We start from the raw sequence: 24592 nt of genomic DNA on the forward strand, positions 1-24592 counted from the left end.
TAGATTCTGATGCTTTACTCTAGGTTTACTGTATCCCTTGGTCGTTCTTATTGACGATGAAACACAGAAATTGCACCAGAATTAAATAGAAAATGCACAATGATGACTTAAGTACAAGAAGACTTACTATTCTTAATGACTATGTTTTGAACCATTCCTGTGACACTAATTATAAATTCTGATGCTTCACTTCAGGTTTACTGTATCCCTTGGACCTTCTTATTGACGATGAAACACAAAAATTGCATCGCAATTAAATACAAAAAGCACAATGCCGACTTAAGTACAAGATTACTGACTCATCTTACTGTCTATGTTTTGAACCGTCCCTGTGACACTAGTTATAGATTCCGATGCTTCTCTTCAGGTTTACTGTATCCCTTGGACCTTCTTATTGACGATGAAACACAGAAATTGCATCGGAATTCAATACAAAAGCCACAATGCCGACTTAACTACAAGAAGACTGACTCTTCTTTCTGACTATGCTTTGAACCTTTCCTGTGACGCTAGTTATGGATTCCGATGCTTCACTTCAGGTTTACTGTATCCTTTGGACCTTCTTAGTGACGATGAATCATAGAAATTGCATCGGAAATAAATAAAAAAAGCAAAATGCCGACTTAAGTACAAGAATGCTGACTCATCTTACTGTCTATGTTTTGAACCGTCCCTGTGACACTAGTTATGGATTCCGATGCTTCACTTCAGTATTACTGTATCCCTCTGACCTTCTTATTGACGATGAAACACAGAAATTGCATCGGAATTAAATACAAAAGGCACAATGCCGAATTAAGTACAAGAAGACTGACTCTTCTTACTGTTTATTTTTGAACCAGTCCTGTGACACAAGTTATAGACTCCGATGCTTCACTCCAGGTTTACTGTATCCCTTGGACCTTCTTATTGACGATGAAACACAGAAATTGCATCGGAATTAAATACAAAAGGCACAATGCCGACTTAAGTAAAAGGAGTCTGATTCTTCTTAGTGTCTATGATTTGAACCATCCCTGTGACACTAGTTATAGATTCCGATGCTTCACTCCAGGTTTACTGTATCCCTTGGCCCTTCTTATTGACGATGAAGCACAGAAATTGCATCGGAATTAAATACAAAAGGCACAATGCCGACTTAAGTACACGAAGACTGACTCTTCTTACTGTCTATGTTTTGAACCATTCCTGTGACACTATTTATAGATTCCGATGCTTCACTCCAGGTTTACTGCATCCCTTGGACCTTCTCATTGACGATAACACACAGAAATTGCATCGGAATTAAATACAAAAGGCACAATGCCGACTTAAGGAGAAGAAGACTGACTCTTCTTAAGACTATGTTTTGAACCGTTCCTGTGACACTAGCTATAGATTCCGATGCTTCACTTCAGGTTTACTGTATCCCTCTGACCTTCTTATTGACGATGAAACACAGAAATTGCATCGGAATCAAATACAAAAGGCACAATGCCGACTTAAGTACAAGAAGACTGATGCTTCTTACTGACTATGTTTTGAACCATTCCTGTGACACTAGTTATAGATTCCGATGCTTCGCTTCAGGTTTACTGTATCCCTTGGACCTTCTTACTGGCGATGAAACACAGAAATTGCATCGGAATTAAATACAAAACAATGCCGAATTATGTACACGAAGACTCACTCTTCTTACTGACTAAGATTTGAACCATTCCTGTGACACTAGTTATAGATTCCGATGCTACACTCCAGGTTTACTGTATCCCTTGGACCTTCTTATTGACGATGAAACACAGAAATTGCATCGGAATTAAATACAAAAGGCACAATGCCGACTTAAGTACAAGAAGACTGACTCTTCCTACTGTCTATGTTTTGAACCATTCCTGTGACACTAGTTATAGATTATGATGCTTCACTTCAGGTTTACTGTATCCCTAGGACCCTCTTATTGACGATGAAACACAGAAATTGCATCGGAATTAAATACAAAAGGCACAATGCCGACTTAAGTACATTAAGACCGACTCTTCCTACTGACTGTGTTTTGAACCATTCCTGTGACACTAGTTATAGATTCCGATGCTTCACTTGAGGTTAACTGTATCCCTTGGACCTTCTTATTGACGATGAAACACAGAAATTGCATCGGAATTATATACAAAAGGCACAATGCCGATTTAAGTACGAGAAGACTGACTCTTCTTACTGTCTATGTTTGGAACCATTCCTGTGACACTAATTATAGATTGCGATGCTTCACTGTATCCCTCGGTCCTTCTTATTGACGATGAAACACAGAAATTGCATCGGAATTAAATAAAAAAGGCACAATGCCGACTTAAGTACAAGAAGAATGACTCTTCTTCCTGACTATGTTTGAACCATTCCTGTGACACTAGCTATAAATTCCGATGCTTCACTTCAGGTTTACTGTATCCCTTGGACCTTCTTATTGACGATAAAACACAGAAATTGCATCAGAATTAAATAGAAAATGCACAATGATGACTTAAGTACAAGAAGACTTACTATTCTTACTGACTATATTTTGAACCATTTCTGTGACACTAGTTATAGATTCCGACGCTTCACTTCAGGATTACTGTATCCCTCTGACCTTGTTATTGACGATGAAGCACAGAAATTGAATCGGAATTAAAAACAAAAACGCACAATGCCGACTTAAGTACAAGAAGACTGACTCTTCTTACTGTCTATGTTTTGAACCATCCCTGTGACACTAGTTATAGATTCCGATGCTTCACTCCAGGTTTACTGTATCCCTTAGTCCTTCTTATTGACGATGAAGCACAGAAATTGCATCGAAATTAAATACAAAAGGCACCTAGCAGAATTAAGTACAAGAAGACTGACTCTTCTTACTGTCTATGTTTTGAACCATTCCTGTGACACTAGTTACAGATTCCGATGCTTAACTCCAGGTTTACTGTATCCCTTGGACCTTCTTATTGACGATGAAACACAGAAATTGCATCGGAATTAAATACAAAAGTCACAATGAGGACTTAAGGACAAGAAGACTGACTCTTCTTACTGACTATTTTTTGAATCATTCCTGTGACACTAGTTATAGATTCCAATGCTTCACTTCAGGTTTACTGTATCCCTTGGACTTTCTTATTGACGATGAAACACAGAGATTGCATCGGAATTAAATACAAAAGGCACAATGCCGACTTAAGTACACGAAGACTCATTCTTCTTACTGTCTAAGATTTGAACCATTCCTGTGACACTAGTTATACATTCCGATGCTACACTCCAGGTTTACTGTAACCCTTCGACCTTCTTATTGACGATGAAACACAGAAATTGCATCGGAAATTAATACAAAAGGCACAATGCCGACTTAAGTACAAGAAGACTGACTCTTCCTACTGTCTATGTTTTGAACCATTCCTGTGACTCTAGTTATAGATTCCGATGCTTCACTTGAGGTTAACTGTATCCCTTGGACGTTCTTATTGACGATGAAACACAGAAATTGCATCGGAATTAAATACAAAAGGCACAATGCCGATTTAAGTACAAGAAGGCTGACTCTTCTTACTGTCTATGTTTGGAACCATTCCTGTGACACTAGTTATAGATTGCGATGCTTCACTCCACCTTTATTGTATCCCTTGGACCTTCTTATTGACGATGAAACTCAGAAATTGCATCGGAATTAAATACATAAGGCACAATTCCGACTTAAGGAAAAGAAGACTGACTGTTCTTACTGGCTATGTTTTGAACCATTCCTGTGACACTAGTTATAGATTCCGATGCTTCACTTCACGTTTATTGTATCCCTCTGACCTTCTTATAGACGATGAAACACAGAAATTGCATCGGAATTAAATAGAAAAGGCACAATGCCGACTTAAGTAAAAGAAGACTGACTCTTCTAACTGACTATGTTTTGAACCATTCCTGTGACACTAGTTATAGATTCCGATGCCTCACTTCAGGTTTACTGAATACCTTGGACCTTCTTATTGACGATGAAACACGGAAATTGCATCGGAATTAAATACAAAAGGCACAATGCCGACTTAAGTACAAGAAGACTGACCTTTCCTGCTGTCTATGCTTTGAACCATTCCTGTGACACTAGTTTTGGATTCCGATGCTTCACTCCAGGTTTACTGTATCCCTTGGACCTTCTTATTGACGATGAAACACAGAAATTGCATCGGAATTAAATACAAGAGGCACAATGCCGACTTAAGGACAAGAAGACTGACTCTTCTTACTGACTATGTTTTGAACCATTCCTATGACACCAGTTATAGACTCCGATACTTCACTCCAGGTTTACTGTATCCCTTGGACCTTCTTATTGGCGATGAAACACAGAAATTACATCGGAATTAAATACAAAAGGCACAATGCCGACTTAAGTAAAAGAAGACTGACTCTTCTTACTGTCTATGATTTGAACCATTCCTGTGACACTAGTTATAGTTTCTGATGCTTTACTCTAGGTTTACTGTATCCCTGGACGTTCTTATTGACGATGAAACACAGAAATTGCACCAGAATTAAATAGAAAATGCACAATGATGACTTAAGTACAAGAAGACTTACTATTCTTAATGACTATGTTTGAACCATTCCTGTGACACTAGTTATAGATTCCGATGCTTCACTTCAGGATTACTGTATCCCTCTGACCTTCTTATTGACGATGAAACACAGAAATTGAATCGGAATTAAATACAAAAGGCACAATGCCGACTTAAGGAGAAGAAGACTGACTCTTCTTAAGACTATGTTTTGAACCGTTCCTGTGACACTAGCTATAGATTCCGATGCTTTACTTCAGGTTTACTGTATCCCTCTGACCTTCTTATTGACGATGAAACACAGAAATTGCATCGGAATTAAATACAAAAGGCACAATGCCGACTTAAGTACAAGAAGACTGATGCTTCTTACTGACTATGTTTTGAACCATTCCTGTGACACTAGTTATAGATTCCGATGCTTCGCTTCAGGTTTACTGTATCCCTTGGACCTTCTTACTGGCGATGAAACACAGAAATTGCATCGGAATTAAATACAAAACGATGCCGACTTATGTACACGAAGACTCACTCTTCTTACTGACTAAGATTTGAACCATTCCTGTGACACTAGTTATAGATTCCGATGCTACACTCCAGGTTTACTGTATCCCTTGGACCTTCTTATTGACGATGAAACACAGAAATTGCATCGGAATTAAATACAAAAGGCACAATGCCGACTTAAGTACAAGAAGACTGACTCTTCCTACTGTCTATGTTTTGAACCATTCCTGTGACACTAGTTATGGATTATGATGCTTCACTTCAGGTTTACTGTATCCCTAGGACCCTCTTATTGACGATGAAACACAGAAATTGCATCGGAATTAAATACAAAAGGCACAATGCCGACTTAAGTACATTAAGACCGACTCTTCCTACTGACTATGTTTTGAACCATTCCTGTGACACTAGTTATAGATTCCGATGCTTCACTTGAGGTTAACTGTATCCCTTGGACCTTCTTATTGACGATGAAACACAGAAATTGCATCGGAATTATATACAAAAGGCACAATGCCGATTTAAGTACGAGAAGACTGACTCTTCTTACTGTCTATGTTTGGAACCATTCCTGTGACACTAATTATAGATTGCGATGCTTCACTGTATCCCTCGGTCCTTCTTATTGACGATGAAACACAGAAATTGCATCGGAATTAAATAAAAAAGGCACAATGCCGACTTAAGTACAAGAAGAATGACTCTTCTTCCTGACTATGTTTGAACCATTCCTGTGACACTAGCTATAAATTCCGATGCTTCACTTCAGGTTTACTGTATCCCTTGGACCTTCTTATTGACGATAAAACACAGAAATTGCATCAGAATTAAATAGAAAATGCACAATGATGACTTAAGTACAAGAAGACTTACTATTCTTACTGACTATATTTTGAACCATTTTTGTGACACTAGTTATAGATTCCGACGCTTCACTTCAGGATTACTATATCCCTCTGACCTTGTTATTGACGATGAAGCACAGAAATTGAATCGGAATTAAAAACAAAAACGCACAATGCCGACTTAAGTACAAGAAGACTGACTCTTCTTACTGTCTATGTTTTGAACCATCCCTGTGACACTAGTTATAGATTTCGATGCTTCACTCCAGGTTTACTGTATCCCTTAGTCCTTCTTATTGACGATGAAGCACAGAAATTGCATCGGAATTAAATACAAAAGGCACCTAGCAGAATTATTACAAGAAGACTGACTCTTCTTACTGTCTATGTTTTGAACCATTCCTGTGACACTAGTTACAGATTCCGATGCTTAACTCCAGGTTTACTGTATCCCTTGGACCTTCTTATTGACGATGAAACACAGAAATTGCATCGGAATTAAATACAAAAGTCACAATGAGGACTTAAGGACAAGAAGACTGACTCTTCTTACTGACTATCTTCGAACCATTCCTGTGAAACTAGCTATAGATTCCGTTGCTTCACTTCAGGTTTACTGTATCCCCCTGACCTTCTTATTGACGATGAAACACAGAAATTGCATTGGAATTAAATACAAAAGGCACAATGCCGACTTAAGTACACGAAGACTGACTCTTCTTACTGTCTATGTTTGCAACCATTCCTGTGACACTAGTTTTGGATTCCGATGCTTCACTTCAGGTGTACTGTATCCCTTTGTCCTTCTCATTGACGATGAAACACAGAAATTGCATCGGAATTAAATACAAAAGGCACAATGCCGACTTAAGTACAAGAAGACTGACTCTTCTTACTGTCTATGTTTTGAACCATTCCAGTGACACTATTTATAGATTCCGATGCTTCACTCCAGGTTTACTGTATCCCTTGGACCTTCTCATTGACGATAAAACAAAGAAATTGCATCTGAATTAAATCCAAAAGGCACAATGCCGACTTAAGGACAAGAAGACTGACTCTTCTTACTGACTATGTTTTAAACCATTCCTGTGACACTAGCTATGGATTCCGATGCTTCACTTTAGGTTTACTGTATCCCTCTGACCTTATTATTGACGATGAAACACAGAAATTGCATCGGAATTAAATACAAAAGGCACAATGCCGACTTAAGTACAAGAAGACTGACGCTTCTTAATGACTATTGTTTGAATCATTCCTGTGACACTAGTTATAGATTCCAATGCTTCACTTCAGGTTTACTGTATCCCTTGGACTTTCTTATTGACGATGAAACACAGAGATTGCATCGGAATTAAATACAAAAGGCACAATGCCGACTTAAGTACACGAAGACTCATTCTTCTTACTGTCTAAGATTTGAACCATTCCTGTGACACTAGTTATACATTCCGATGCTACACTCCAGGTTTACTGTAACCCTTCGACCTTCTTATTGACGATGAAACACAGAAATTGCATCGGAAATTAATACAAAAGGCACAATGCCGACTTAAGTACAAGAAGACTGACTCTTCCTACTGTCTATGTTTTGAACCATTCCTGTGACTCTAGTTATAGATTCCGATGCTTCACTTGAGGTTAACTGTATCCCTTGGACGTTCTTATTGACGATGAAACACAGAAATTGCATCGGAGTTAAATACAAAAGGCACAATGCCGATTTAAGTACAAGAAGGCTGAGTCTTCTTACTGTCTATGTTTGGAACCATTCCTGTGACACTAGTTATAGATTGCGATGCTTCACTCCACCTTTATTGTATCCCTTGGACCTTCTTATTGACGATGAAACTCAGAAATTGCATCGGAATTAAATACATAAGGCACAATTGCGACTTAAGGAAAAGAAGACTGACTGTTCTTACTATCTATGTTTTGAACCATTCCTGTGACACTAGTTATAGATTCCGATGCTTCACTTCACGTTTATTGTATCCCTCTGACCTACTTATAGACGATGAAACACAGAAATTGCATCGGAATTAAATAGAAAAGGCACAATGCCGACTTAAGTACAAGAAGACTGACTCTTCTAACTGACTATGTTTTGAACCATTCCTGTGACACTAGTTATAGATTCCGATGCCTCACTTCAGGTTTACTGAATACCTTGGACCTTCTTATTGACGATGAAACACGGAAATTGCATCGGAATTAAATACAAAAGGCACAATGCCGACTTAAGTACAAGAAGACTGACCTTTCCTACTGTCTATGTTTTGAACCATTCCTGTGACACTAGTTTTGGATTCCGATGCTTCACTAAAGGTTTACTGTATCCCTTGGACCTTCTTATTGACGATGAAACACAGAAATTGCATCGGAATTAAATACAAGAGGCACAATGCCGACTTAAGTACAAGAAGACTGACTCTTCCTACTGTCTATGTTTTGAACCATTCCTGTGACACTAGTTATGGATTATGATGCTTCACTTCAGGTTTACTGTATCCCTAGGACCCTCTTATTGACGATGAAACACAGAAATTGCATCGGAATTAAATACAAAAGGCACAATGCCGACTTAAGTACATTAAGACCGACTCTTCCTACTGACTATGTTTTGAACCATTCCTGTGACACTAGTTATAGATTCCGATGCTTCACTTGAGGTTAACTGTATCCCTTGGACCTTCTTATTGACGATGAAACACAGAAATTGCATCGGAATTATATACAAAAGGCACAATGCCGATTTAAGTACGAGAAGACTGACTCTTCTTACTGTCTATGTTTGGAACCATTCCTGTGACACTAATTATAGATTGCGATGCTTCACTGTATCCCTCGGTCCTTCTTATTGACGATGAAACACAGAAATTGCATCGGAATTAAATAAAAAAGGCACAATGCCGACTTAAGTACAAGAAGAATGACTCTTCTTCCTGACTATGTTTGAACCATTCCTGTGACACTAGCTATAAATTCCGATGCTTCACTTCAGGTTTACTGTATCCCTTGGACCTTCTTATTGACGATAAAACACAGAAATTGCATCAGAATTAAATAGAAAATGCACAATGATGACTTAAGTACAAGAAGACTTACTATTCTTACTGACTATATTTTGAACCATTTTTGTGACACTAGTTATAGATTCCGACGCTTCACTTCAGGATTACTATATCCCTCTGACCTTGTTATTGACGATGAAGCACAGAAATTGAATCGGAATTAAAAACAAAAACGCACAATGCCGACTTAAGTACAAGAAGACTGACTCTTCTTACTGTCTATGTTTTGAACCATCCCTGTGACACTAGTTATAGATTTCGATGCTTCACTCCAGGTTTACTGTATCCCTTAGTCCTTCTTATTGACGATGAAGCACAGAAATTGCATCGGAATTAAATACAAAAGGCACCTAGCAGAATTATTACAAGAAGACTGACTCTTCTTACTGTCTATGTTTTGAACCATTCCTGTGACACTAGTTACAGATTCCGATGCTTAACTCCAGGTTTACTGTATCCCTTGGACCTTCTTATTGACGATGAAACACAGAAATTGCATCGGAATTAAATACAAAAGTCACAATGAGGACTTAAGGACAAGAAGACTGACTCTTCTTACTGACTATCTTCGAACCATTCCTGTGAAACTAGCTATAGATTCCGTTGCTTCACTTCAGGTTTACTGTATCCCCCTGACCTTCTTATTGACGATGAAACACAGAAATTGCATTGGAATTAAATACAAAAGGCACAATGCCGACTTAAGTACACGAAGACTGACTCTTCTTACTGTCTATGTTTGCAACCATTCCTGTGACACTAGTTTTGGATTCCGATGCTTCACTTCAGGTGTACTGTATCCCTTTGTCCTTCTCATTGACGATGAAACACAGAAATTGCATCGGAATTAAATACAAAAGGCACAATGCCGACTTAAGTACAAGAAGACTGACTCTTCTTACTGTCTATGTTTTGAACCATTCCAGTGACACTATTTATAGATTCCGATGCTTCACTCCAGGTTTACTGTATCCCTTGGACCTTCTCATTGACGATAAAACAAAGAAATTGCATCTGAATTAAATCCAAAAGGCACAATGCCGACTTAAGGACAAGAAGACTGACTCTTCTTACTGACTATGTTTTAAACCATTCCTGTGACACTAGCTATGGATTCCGATGCTTCACTTTAGGTTTACTGTATCCCTCTGACCTTATTATTGACGATGAAACACAGAAATTGCATCGGAATTAAATACAAAAGGCACAATGCCGACTTAAGTACAAGAAGACTGACGCTTCTTAATGACTATTGTTTGAATCATTCCTGTGACACTAGTTATAGATTCCAATGCTTCACTTCAGGTTTACTGTATCCCTTGGACTTTCTTATTGACGATGAAACACAGAGATTGCATCGGAATTAAATACAAAAGGCACAATGCCGACTTAAGTACACGAAGACTCATTCTTCTTACTGTCTAAGATTTGAACCATTCCTGTGACACTAGTTATACATTCCGATGCTACACTCCAGGTTTACTGTAACCCTTCGACCTTCTTATTGACGATGAAACACAGAAATTGCATCGGAAATTAATACAAAAGGCACAATGCCGACTTAAGTACAAGAAGACTGACTCTTCCTACTGTCTATGTTTTGAACCATTCCTGTGACTCTAGTTATAGATTCCGATGCTTCACTTGAGGTTAACTGTATCCCTTGGACGTTCTTATTGACGATGAAACACAGAAATTGCATCGGAGTTAAATACAAAAGGCACAATGCCGATTTAAGTACAAGAAGGCTGAGTCTTCTTACTGTCTATGTTTGGAACCATTCCTGTGACACTAGTTATAGATTGCGATGCTTCACTCCACCTTTATTGTATCCCTTGGACCTTCTTATTGACGATGAAACTCAGAAATTGCATCGGAATTAAATACATAAGGCACAATTGCGACTTAAGGAAAAGAAGACTGACTGTTCTTACTATCTATGTTTTGAACCATTCCTGTGACACTAGTTATAGATTCCGATGCTTCACTTCACGTTTATTGTATCCCTCTGACCTACTTATAGACGATGAAACACAGAAATTGCATCGGAATTAAATAGAAAAGGCACAATGCCGACTTAAGTACAAGAAGACTGACTCTTCTAACTGACTATGTTTTGAACCATTCCTGTGACACTAGTTATAGATTCCGATGCCTCACTTCAGGTTTACTGAATACCTTGGACCTTCTTATTGACGATGAAACACGGAAATTGCATCGGAATTAAATACAAAAGGCACAATGCCGACTTAAGTACAAGAAGACTGACCTTTCCTACTGTCTATGCTTTGAACCATTCCTGTGACACTAGTTTTGGATTCCGATGCTTCACTAAAGGTTTACTGTATCCCTTGGACCTTCTTATTGACGATGAAACACAGAAATTGCATCGGAATTAAATACAAGAGGCACAATGCCGACTTAAGGACAAGAAGACTGACTCTTCTTACTGACTATGTTTTGAACCATTCCTGTGACACCAGTTATAGACTCCGATACTTCACTCCAGGTTTACTGTATCCCTTGGACCTTCTTATTGGCGATGAAACACAGAAATTACATCGGAATTAAATACAAAAGGCACAATGCCGACTTAAGTAAAAGAAGACTGACTCTTCTTACTGTCTATGATTTGAACCATTCCTGTGACACTAGTTATAGATTCTGATGCTTTACTCTAGGTTTACTGTATCCCTGGACGTTCTTATTGACGATGAAACACAGAAATTGCACCAGAATTAAATAGAAAATGCACAATGATGACTTAAGTACAAGAAGACTTACTTTCTTAATGACTATGTTTTGAACCATTCCTGTGACACTAGTTATAGATTCCGATGCTTCACTTCAGGATTACTGTATCCCTCTGACCTTCTTATTGACGATGAAACACAGAAATTGAATCGGAATTAAATACAAAAGGCACAATGCTGACTTAAGTACAAGAAGACTGTCTCTTCTTACTGTCTATGTTTTGAACCATCCCTGTGATACTAGTTGTACATTCCGATGCTTCACTCAAGGTTTACTGTATCCCTTGGTCCTTCTTATTAACGATGAAACACAGAAATTGCATCGAAATTAAATACAAATGGCACAATGCCGACTTAAGTACACGAAGACTCATTCTTCTTACTGTCTAAGATTTGAACCATTCCTGTGACACTAGTTATACATTCCGATGCTACACTCCAGGTTTACTGTAACCCTTCGACCTTCTTATTGACGATGAAACACAGAAATTGCATCGGAAATTAATACAAAAGGCACAATGCCGACTTAAGTACAAGAAGACTGACTCTTCCTACTGTCTATGTTTTGAACCATTCCTGTGACTCTAGTTATAGATTCCGATGCTTCACTTGAGGTTAACTGTATCCCTTGGACGTTCTTATTGACGATGAAACACAGAAATTGCATCGGAATTAAATACAAAAGGCACAATGCCGATTTAAGTACAAGAAGGCTGACTCTTCTTACTGTCTATGTTTGGAACCATTCCTGTGACACTAGTTATAGATTGCGATGCTTCACTCCACCTTTATTGTATCCCTTGGACCTTCTTATTGACGATGAAACTCAGAAATTGCATCGGAATTAAATACATAAGGCACAATTCCGACTTAAGGAAAAGAAGACTGACTGTTCTTACTGGTTATGTTTTGAACCATTCCTGTGACACTAGTTATAGATTCCGATGCTTCACTTCACGTTTATTGTATCCCTCTGACCTTCTTATAGACGATGAAACACAGAAATTGCATCGGAATTAAATAGAAAAGGCACAATGCCGACTTAAGTAAAAGAAGACTGACTCTTCTAACTGACTATGTTTTGAACCATTCCTGTGACACTAGTTATAGATTCCGATGCCTCACTTCAGGTTTACTGAATACCTTGGACCTTCTTATTGACGATGAAACACGAAAATTGCATCGGAATTAAATACAAAAGGCACAATGCCGACTTAAGTACAAGAAGACTGACCTTTCCTACTGTCTATGCTTTGAACCATTCCTGTGACACTAGTTTTGGATTCCGATGCTTCACTCCAGGTTTACTGTATCCCTTGGACCTTCTTATTGACGATGAAACACAGAAATTGCATCGGAATTAAATACAAGAGGCACAATGCCGACTTAAGGACAAGAAGACTGACTCTTCTTACTGACTATGTTTAGAACCATTCCTATGACACCAGTTATAGACTCCGATACTTCACTCCAGGTTTACTGTATCCCTTGGACCTTCTTATTGGCGATGAAACACAGAAATTACATCGGAATTAAATACAAAAGGCACAATGCCGACTTAAGTAAAAGAAGACTGACTCTTCTTACTGTCTATGATTTGAACCATTCCTGTGACACTAGTTATAGTTTCTGATGCTTTACTCTAGGTTTACTGTATCCCTGGACGTTCTTATTGACGATGAAACACAGAAATTGCACCAGAATTAAATAGAAAATGCACAATGATGACTTAAGTACAAGAAGACTTACTATTCTTAATGACTATGTTTGAACCATTCCTGTGACACTAGTTATAGATTCCGATGCTTCGCTTTAGGTTTACTGTATCCCTTGGACCTTCTTACTGGCGATGAAACACAGAAATTGCATCGGAATTAAATACAAAACGATGCCGACTTATGTACACGAAGACTCACTCTTCTTACTGACTAAGATTTGAACCATTCCTGTGACACTAGTTATAGATTCCGATGCTACACTCCAGGTTTACTGTATCCCTTGGACCTTCTTATTGACGATGAAACACAGAAATTGCATCGGAATTAAATACAAAACGATGCCGACTTATGTACACGAAGACTCACTCTTCTTACTGACTAAGATTTGAACCATTCCTGTGACACTAGTTATAGATTCCGATGCTACACTCCAGGTTTACTGTATCCCTTGGACCTTCTTATTGACGATGAAACACAGAAATTGCATCGGAATTAAATACAAAAGGCACAATGCCGACTTAAGTACAAGAAGACTGACTCTTCCTACTGTCTATGTTTTGAACCATTCCTGTGACACTAGTTATGGATTATGATGCTTCACTTCAGGTTTACTGTATCCCTAGGACCCTCTTATTGACGATGAAACACAGAAATTGCATCGGAATTAAATACAAAAGGCACAATGCCGACTTAAGTACATTAAGACCGACTCTTCCTACTGACTATGTTTTGAACCATTCCTGTGACACTAGTTATAGATTCCGATGCTTCACTTGAGGTTAACTGTATCCCTTGGACCTTCTTATTGACGATGAAACACAGAAATTGCATCGGAATTATATACAAAAGGCACAATGCCGATTTAAGTACGAGAAGACTGACTCTTCTTACTGTCTATGTTTGGAACCATTCCTGTGACACTAATTATAGATTGCGATGCTTCACTGTATCCCTCGGTCCTTCTTATTGACGATGAAACACAGAAATTGCATCGGAATTAAATAAAAAAGGCACAATGCCGACTTAAGTACAAGAAGAATGACTCTTCTTCCTGACTATGTTTGAACCATTCCTGTGACACTAGCTATAAATTCCGATGCTTCACTTCAGGTTTACTGTATCCCTTGGAACTTCTTATTGACGATAAAACACAGAAATTGCATCAGAATTAAATAGAAAATGCACAATGATGACTTAAGTACAAGAAGACTTACTATTCTTACTGACTATATTTTGAACCATTTTTGTGACACTAGTTATAGATTCCGACGCTTCACTTCAGGATTACTGTATCCCTCTGACCTTGTTATTGACGATGAAGCACAGAAATTGAATCGGAATTAAAAACAAAAACGCACAATGCCGACTTAAGTACAAAAAGACTGACTCTTCTTACTGTCTATGTTTTGTACCATCCCTGTGACACTAGTTATAGATTTCGATGCTTCACTCCAGGTTTACTGTATCCCTTAGTCCTTCTTATTGACGATGAAGCACAGAAATTGCATCGGAATTAAATACAAAAGGCACCTAGCAGAATTATTACAAGAAGACTGACTCTTCTTACTGTCTATGTTTTGAACCATTCCTGTGACACTAGTTACAGATTCCGATGCTTAACTCCAGGTTTACTGTATCCCTTGGACCTTCTTATTGACGATGAAACACAGAAATTGCATCGGAATTAAATACAAAAGTCACAATGAGGACTTAAGGACAAGATGACTGACTCTTCTTACTGACTATCTTCGAACCATTCCTGTGAAACTAGCTATAGATTCCGTTGCTTCACTTCAGGTTTACTGTATCCCCCTGACCTTCTTATTGACGATGAAACACAGAAATTGCATTGGAATTAAATACAAAAGGCACAATGCCGACTTAAGTACACGAAGACTGACTCTTCTTACTGTCTATGTTTGGAACCATTCCTGTGACATTAGTTATAGATTCGATGCTTCACTTCAGGTTTACTGTATACCTTGGGCCCTCTTATTGACGATGAAACACAGAAATTGCATCGGAATTAAATACAAAAGGCAGAATGCCGACTTAAGTACAAGAAGACTGACTCTTCCTACAGTCTCTGTTTTGAACCATTCCTGTGACACTAGTTTTGGATTCCGATGCTTCACTTCAGGTGTACTGTATCCCTTTGTCCTTCTCATTGACGATGAAACACAGAAATTGCATCGGAATTAAATACAAAAGGCACAATGCCGACTTAAGTACAAGAAGACTGACTCTTCTTACTGTCTATGTTTTGAACCATTCCAGTGACACTATTTATAGATTCCGATGCTTCACTCCAGGTTTACTGTATCCCTTGGACCTTCTCATTGACGATAAAACAAAGAAATTGCATCTGAAATAAATCCAAAAGGCACAATGCCGACTTAAGGACAAGAAGACTGACTCTTCTTACTGACTATGTTTTAAACCATTCCTGTGACACTAGCTATGGATTCCGATGCTTCACTTTAGGTTTACTGTATCCCTCTGACCTTATTATTGACGATGAAACACAGAAATTGCATCGGAATTAAATACAAAAGGCACAATGCCGACTTAAGTACAAGAAGACTGACGCTTCTTAATGACTATTGTTTGAATCATTCCTGTGACACTAGTTATAGATTCCAATGCTTCACTTCAGGTTTACTGTATCCCTTGGACTTTCTTATTGACGATGAAACACAGAGATTGCATCGGAATTAAATACAAAAGGCACAATGCCGACTTAAGTACACGAAGACTCATTCTTCTTACTGTCTAAGATTTGAACCATTCCTGTGACACTAGTTATACATTCCGATGCTACACTCCAGGTTTACTGTAACCCTTCGACCTTCTTATTGACGATGAAACACAGAAATTGCATCGGAAATTAATACAAAAGGCACAATGCCGACTTAAGTACAAGAAGACTGACTCTTCCTACTGTCTATGTTTTGAACCATTCCTGTGACTCTAGTTATAGATTCCGATGCTTCACTTGAGGTTAACTGTATCCCTTGGACGTTCTTATTGACGATGAAACACAGAAATTGCATCGGAGTTAAATACAAAAGGCACAATGCCGATTTAAGTACAAGAAGGCTGAGTCTTCTTACTGTCTATGTTTGGAACCATTCCTGTGACACTAGTTATAGATTGCGATGCTTCACTCCACCTTTATTGTATCCCTTGGACCTTCTTATTGACGATGAAACTCAGAAATTGCATCGGAATTAAATACATAAGGCACAATTGCGACTTAAGGAAAAGAAGACTGACTGTTCTTACTATCTATGTTTTGAACCATTCCTGTGACACTAGTTATAGATTCCGATGCTTCACTTCACGTTTATTGTATCCCTCTGACCTACTTATAGACGATGAAACACAGAAATTGCATCGGAATTAAATAGAAAAGGCACAATGCCGACTTAAGTACAAGAAGACTGACTCTTCTAACTGACTATGTTTTGAACCATTCCTGTGACACTAGTTATAGATTCCGATGCCTCACTTCAGGTTTACTGAATACCTTGGACCTTCTTATTGACGATGAAACACGGAAATTGCATCGGAATTAAATACAAAAGGCACAATGCCGACTTAAGTACAAGAAGACTGACCTTTCCTACTGTCTATGCTTTGAACCATTCCTGTGACACTAGTTTTGGATTCCGATGCTTCACTAAAGGTTTACTGTATCCCTTGGACCTTCTTATTGACGATGAAACACAGAAATTGCATCGGAATTAAATACAAGAGGCACAATGCCGACTTAAGGACAAGAAGACTGACTCTTCTTACTGACTATGTTTTGAACCATTCCTGTGACACCAGTTATAGACTCCGATACTTCACTCCAGGTTTACTGTATCCCTTGGACCTTCTTATTGGCGATGAAACACAGAAATTACATCGGAATTAAATACAAAAGGCACAATGCCGACTTAAGTAAAAGAAGACTGACTCTTCGTACTGTCTATGATTTGAACCATTCCTGTGACACTAGTTATAGATTCTGATGCTTTACTCTAGGTTTACTGTATCCCTGGACGTTCTTATTGACGATGAAACACAGAAATTGCACCAGAATTAAATAGAAAATGCACAATGATGACTTATGTACAAGAAGACTTACTATTCTTAATGACTATGTTTTGAACCATTCCTGTGACACTAGTTATAGATTCCGATGCTTCACTTCAGGATTACTGTATCCCTCTGACCTTCTTATTGACGATGAAACACAGAAATTGAATCGGAATTAAATACAAAAGGCACAATGCTGACTTAAGTACAAGAAGACTGTCACTTCTTACTGTCTATGTTTTGAACCATCCCTGTGATACTAGTTGTACATTCCGATGCTTCACTCAAGGTTTACTGTATCCCTTGGTCCTTCTTATTAACGATGAAACACAGAAATTGCATCGAAATTAAATACAAAAGTCACAATGCCGACTTAAGTACAAGAAGATTGACTCTTCTTACTGACTATGTTTTGAACCATTCCTGTGACACTAATTATAAATTCTGATGCTTCACTTCAGGTTTACTGTATCCCTTGGACCTTCTTATTGACGATGAAACACAGAAATTGCATCGGAATTGAATACAAAAAGCACAATGCCGACTTAAGTACAAGAATACTGACTCATCTTACTGTCTATGTTTTGAACCGTCCATGTGACACTAGTTATAGATTCCGATCCTTCTCTTCAGGTTTACTGTATCCCTTGGACCTTCTTATTGACGATGAAACACAGAAATTGCATCGGAATTCAATACAAAAGCCACAATGCCGACTTAACTACACGAAGACTGACTCTTCTTTCTGACTACGCTTTGAACCATTCCTGTGACGCTAGTTATGGATTCCGATGCTTCACTTCAGGTTTACTGTATCCTTTGGACCTTCTTAGTGACGATGAATCACAGAAATTGCATCGGAAATAAATAAAAAATGCACAATGCCGAATTAAGTACAAGAATGCTGACTCATCTTACTGTCTATGTTTTGAACCGTCCCTCTCACACTAGTTATGGATTCCGATGCTTCACTTCAGTATTACTGTATCCCTCTGACCTTCTTATTGACGATGAAACACAGAAATTGCATCGGAATTAAATACAAAAGGCACAATGCCGACTTAAGTAAAAGGAGTCTGAATCTTCTTAGTGTCTATGATTTCAACCATCCCTGTGACACTAGTTATAGATTCCGATGCTTCACTCCAGGTTTACTGTATCCCTTGGCCCTTCTTATTGACGATGAAGCACAGAAATTGCATCGGAATTAAATACAAAAGGCACAATGCCGACTTAAGTACAAGAAGACTGACTCTTCTTACTGTCTATCTTTTGAAACATTCCTGTGACACTAGCTATAGATTCCGATGCTTCACTTCAGGTTTACTGTATCCCTCTGACCATCTTATTGACGACGAAACACAGAAATTGCATCGGAATTAAATACAAAAGGCACAATGCCGACTTAAGTACACGAAGACTGACTCTTCTTACTGTCTATGTTTTGAACCATTCCTGTGACACTATTTATAGATTCCGATGCTTCACTAAAGGTTTACTGTATCCCTTGGACCTTCTCATTGACGATAAAACACAGAAATTGCATCGGAATTAAATACAAAAGGCACAATGCCGACTTAAGGACAAGAAGACTGACTCTTCTTAAGACTATGTTTTGAACCATTCCTGTGACACTAGCTATAGATTCCGATGCTTCACTTCAGGTTTACTGTATCCCTCTGACCTTCTTATTGACGATGAAACACAGATATTGCATCGGAATTAAATAAAATGGCACAATGCCGACTTAAGTACAAGTAGACTGACGCTTCTTACTGACTATGTTTTGAACCATTCCTGTGACACTAGTTATAGATTCCGATGCTTCGCTTCAGGTTTACTGTATCCCTTGGACCTTCTTAATGACGATGAAACACAGAAATTGCATCGGAATTAAATACAAAACAATGCCGACTAATGTACACGAAGACTCACTCTTCTTACTGACTAAGATTTGAACCGTTCCTGTGACACTAGTTCTAGATTCCGATGCTACACTCCAGGTTTACTGTATCCCTTGGACCTTCTTATTGACGATGAAACACAGAAATTGCATCGGAATTAAACACAAAAGGCACAATGCCGACTTAAGTACAAGAAGACTGACTCTTCCTACTGTCTATGCTTTGAACCATTCCTGTGACACTAGTTATAGATTATGATGCTTCACTTCAGGTTTACTGTATCCCTTGGACCTTCTTATTGACGATGAAACACAGAAATTGCATGAGAATTAAATAGAAATTGCTCAATGATGACTTAAGTACAAGAAGACTTACTATTCTTACTGACTATATTTTGAACCATTTCTGTGACACTAGTTATAGATTCCGACGCTTCACTTCAGGATTACTGTATCCCTCTGACCTTCTTATTGACGATGAAGCACAGAAATTGAATCGGAATTAAAAACAAAAGGCACAATGCCGACTTAAGTACAAGAAGACTGACTCTTCTTACTGTCTATGTTTTGAACCATCCCTGTGACACTAGTTATAGATTCCGATGCTTCACTCCAGGTTTACTGTATCCCGTAGTCCTTCTTATTGACGATGAAGCACAGAAATTGCATCGGAATTAAATACAAAAGGCACCTAGCAGAATTAAGTACAAGAAGACTGACTCTTCTTACTGCCTATGCTTTTGAACCATTCCTGTGACACTAGTTACAGATTCCGATGCTTCACTCCAGGTTTACTGTATCTTTTGGACCTTCTTATTGACGATGAAAAACAGAAATTGCATCGGAATTAAATACAAAAGGCACAATGAGGACTTAAGGACAAGAATACTGACTCTTCTTACTGACTATCTTTGAACCATTCCTGTGACACTAGCTATAGATTCCGTTGCTTCACTTCAGGTTTACTGTATCCCCCTGACCTTCTTATTGACGATGAAACACAGAAATTGCATTGGAATTAAATACAAAAGGCACAATGCCGACTTAAGTACACGAAGACTGACTCTTCTTACTGTCTATGTTTGGAACCATTCCTGTGACATTAGTTATAGGTTCGATACTACACTCCAGATTTAATGTATCCCTTGGACCTTCTTATTGACGATGAAACACAGAATTTGCATCGGAATTAAATACAAAAGGCACAATGCCGACTTAAGGACAAGAAGACTGACCTATCTTACTGACTTTGTTTTGAACCATTCCTGTGATACTAGTTATAGATTGCGACGCTTCACTTCAGGTTTATTGTGTCCCTCTGACCTTCTTATTGACGAAGAAACACAGAAATTGCATCGGAATTAAATAGAAAAGGCACAATGTCGACTTAAGTACAAGATGAGTGACTCTTCTTACTGTCTATGATTTGAACCATTCCTGTGATATTAGTTATAGATTCCGATGCTTCACTCCAGGTTTACTGTATCCATTGGACCTTCTTATTGACGATGATACACAGAAATTGCATCGGAATTGAAAACAAAAGGCACAATGCCGACTTAAGTACAAGAAGACTGACACTTCTTACTGACTATGTTTTGAACCATTCCTGTGACACTAGTTATAAATTCCGATGCTTCACTTCAGGTTTACTGTATACCTTGGGCCCTCTTATTGACGATGAAACACAGAAATTGCATCGGAATTAAATACAAAAGGCAGAATGCCGTCTTAAGTACAAGAAGACTGACTCTTCCTACTGTCTATGCTTTGAACCATTCCTGTGACACTAGTTTTGGATTCCGATGCTTCACTTCAGGTGTACTGTATCCCTCTGACCTTCTCATTGACGATGAAACACAGAAATTGCATCGGAATTAAATACAAAAGGCACAATGCCGACTTAAGCACATGAAGACCGACTCTTCCTACTGACTATGTTTTGAACCATTCCTGTGACACTAGTTATAGATTCCGATGCTTCACTTGAGGTTTACTCTATACCATGGACCTTCTTATAGACGATGAAACACAGAAATTGCATCGGAATCAAATACAAAAGGCACAATGCCGACTTAAGTACAAGAAGACTGACTCTTCTTAGTGTCTATGCTTTGAACCATTCCTGTGACACTATTTATAGATTCCGATGCTTCACTCCAGGTTTACTGTATCCCTTGGACCTTCTCATTGACGATAAAACACAGAAATTGCATCTGAATTAAATACAAAAGGCACAATGCCGACTTCAGGACAAGAAGACTGACTCTTCTTACTGACTATGTTTTGAACCATTCCTGTGACACTAGCTATGGATTCCGATGCTTCACTTTAGGTTTACTGTATCCCTCTGACCTTATTATTGACGATGAAACACAGAAATTGCATCGGAATTAAATACAAAAGGCACAATGCCGACTTAAGTACAAGACGACTGACTCTTCCTAATGTCAATGTTTTGAACCATTCCTGTGACACTAGTTATAGATTATGATGCTTCACTTCAGGTTTACTGTATCCCTTGGACCTTCCTATTGACGATGAAACACAGAAATTGCATCGGAATTAAATACAAAAGGCACAATCCCGACTTACGTACATTAAGACCGACTCTTCCTACTGACTATGTTTTGAACCATTCCTGTGACACAAGTTATAGATTCCGATGCTTCACCTCAGGTTTACTGTATCCCTTGGATCTTCTTATTGACGATGAAACACAGAAATTGCATCGGAATTAAATACAAAATGCAAAATGCCGACTTAAGTACACGAAGACTGACTCTTCTTACTGTCTATGTTTTGAACCATTCCTGTGACACTAGTTATAGATTCCGATGCTACACTCCAGGTTTAATGTATCACTTGGACCTTCTTATTGACGATGAAACACAGAAATTGCAACGGAATTAAATACAAAAGGCACAATGCCGACTTAAGTACAGGAAGACTGACTCTTCTTACTGACTATGTTTTGAACCATTCCTGTGACACCAGTTATAGATTTGGATGCTTCACTTCAGGTTTACTGAATCCCTTGGACCCTCTTATTGACGATGAAACACAGAAATTGCATCGGAATTAAATACAAAAAGCAAAATGCCGACTTAAGTACACGAAGACTCTTTCTTCTTACTGTCTATGATTTGAACCATTCCTGTGACACTAGTTATCGATTCCGATGCTACACTCCAGGTTTACTGTATCCCATGTACCTTCTTATTGACGATGAAACACAGAAATTGCAACGGACTTAAATATAAAAGGCACAATGCCGACTTAAGGACATAAAGACTGACTCTTGTTACCGACTTTGTTTTGAACCATTCCTGTGACACTAGTTATAGATTCCGATGCTTCACTTCAGGTTTACTGTATCCCTTGGACCTTCTTATTGACGATGAAACACAGAAATTGCATCGGAATTAAATAGAAATGGCACAATGCCGACTTAAGTACAAGAAGACTGACTCTTCCTACTGTCTATGCTTTGAACCATTCCTGTGACACTGGTTTTAGATTCCGTTGCTTGTCTTCAGTTTTACTCTATCACTTGGACCTTCTTATTGAGGATGAAACACAGAAATTGCATAAGAATTAAATACAAAAATCACAATGCCGACTTAAGTACAAGAAGACTTACCCTTCTTACCGTCTATGTTTTGAACCATTCCTGTGACACTAGTAATAGATTCCGATGCTTCACTTCAGGTTTACTGTATCCCTCTGACCTTCTTATTGATGATGAAACACAGAAATTGCATCAGAAATCAATACAAAAGGCACAATGCCGACTTAAGTACAAGAAGACTGACTCTTCTTACTGTCTATGTTTTGAACCATTCCATAGACACTAGTTATAGATTCCGATGCTTCACTCCAGGTTTACTGTATACCCTGGACCTTGTTATTGACGATGAAATACAGAAATTGCATCGGAATTAAATGCAAAAGGCACAATGCCGACTTAAGTACAAGAAGACTGACTCTTCTTACTGACTATGTTTTGAACCATTCCTGTGACACCAGTTATAGATTCCGATGCTTCACGTCAGGTTTACTGTATCCCTTGGACCTTCTTATTGACGATGAAACACAGAAATTGCATCGGAATTAAATACAAAAGGCAAAATGCCGACTTACGTACACGAAGACTCACTCTTCTTACTGTCTATGATTTGAACCATTCCTGTGACAATAGTTATCGATTCAGATGCTACACTCCAGGTTTACATGTATCCCTTGTACCTTCTTATTGACGATGAAACACAGAAGTTGTATCGGAATTAAATACAAAAGGCACAATACCGACTTAAGGAAATGAAGACTGACTCTTCTTACTGACTTTGTTTCGAACCATTCCTGTGACACTAATTATTGATTCCGATGCTTCACTTCAGGTTTACTGTATCCCTTGGACCTTCTTATTGACGATGAAACACAGAAATTGCATCGGAATTAAATACAAAAGGCATAATGCCGACTTAAGTACAAGAAGACTGACTCTTCCTACTGTCTATGTTTTGAACCATTCCTGTGACACTAGTTATAGATTCCGATGCTTCACTTCAGGTTTACTGTATCCCTTGGACCTTCTTATTGACGATGTAACGCAGAAATTTCATCCGAATTAAACACAAAAGGCACAATGCCGACTTAAGTACAAAAAGACTGGCTCCTCTTACTGACTATGTTTTGCACCATTCCTGTGACACTAGTTATCGATTCCGATGCTTCACCTCAGGTTTACTGTATCCCTCTGACCTTCTTTTTGACGATGAAACACAGAAATCGCATCGGAATTAAATACAAAAGGCACTATGCCGACTTAAGTACAAGAAGACTGCCTCTTCTTACTGACTACGTTTTGAACCATTCCTATGATACTAGTTATAGATTCCGATGCTTCACTTCAGGTTTACTGTATCCCTTGGACCTTCTTATTGACGATGAAACACAGAAATTGCATCGGAATTAAATACAAAAGGCATAATGCCGACTTAAGAACAAGAAGACTGATTCTTCCTACTGTCTATGTTTTGAACCATTCCTGTGACACTAGTTATAGATTCCGATGCATCACTTCAGGTTTACTGTATCCCTTGGACCTTCTTATTGACGATGTAACGCAGAAATTTGATCAT

The sequence above is a fragment of the Schistocerca piceifrons genome, unplaced genomic scaffold (genome assembly GCF_021461385.2).
Source record: "Schistocerca piceifrons isolate TAMUIC-IGC-003096 unplaced genomic scaffold, iqSchPice1.1 HiC_scaffold_2171, whole genome shotgun sequence".
Taxonomy (NCBI): domain Eukaryota; kingdom Metazoa; phylum Arthropoda; class Insecta; order Orthoptera; family Acrididae; genus Schistocerca; species Schistocerca piceifrons.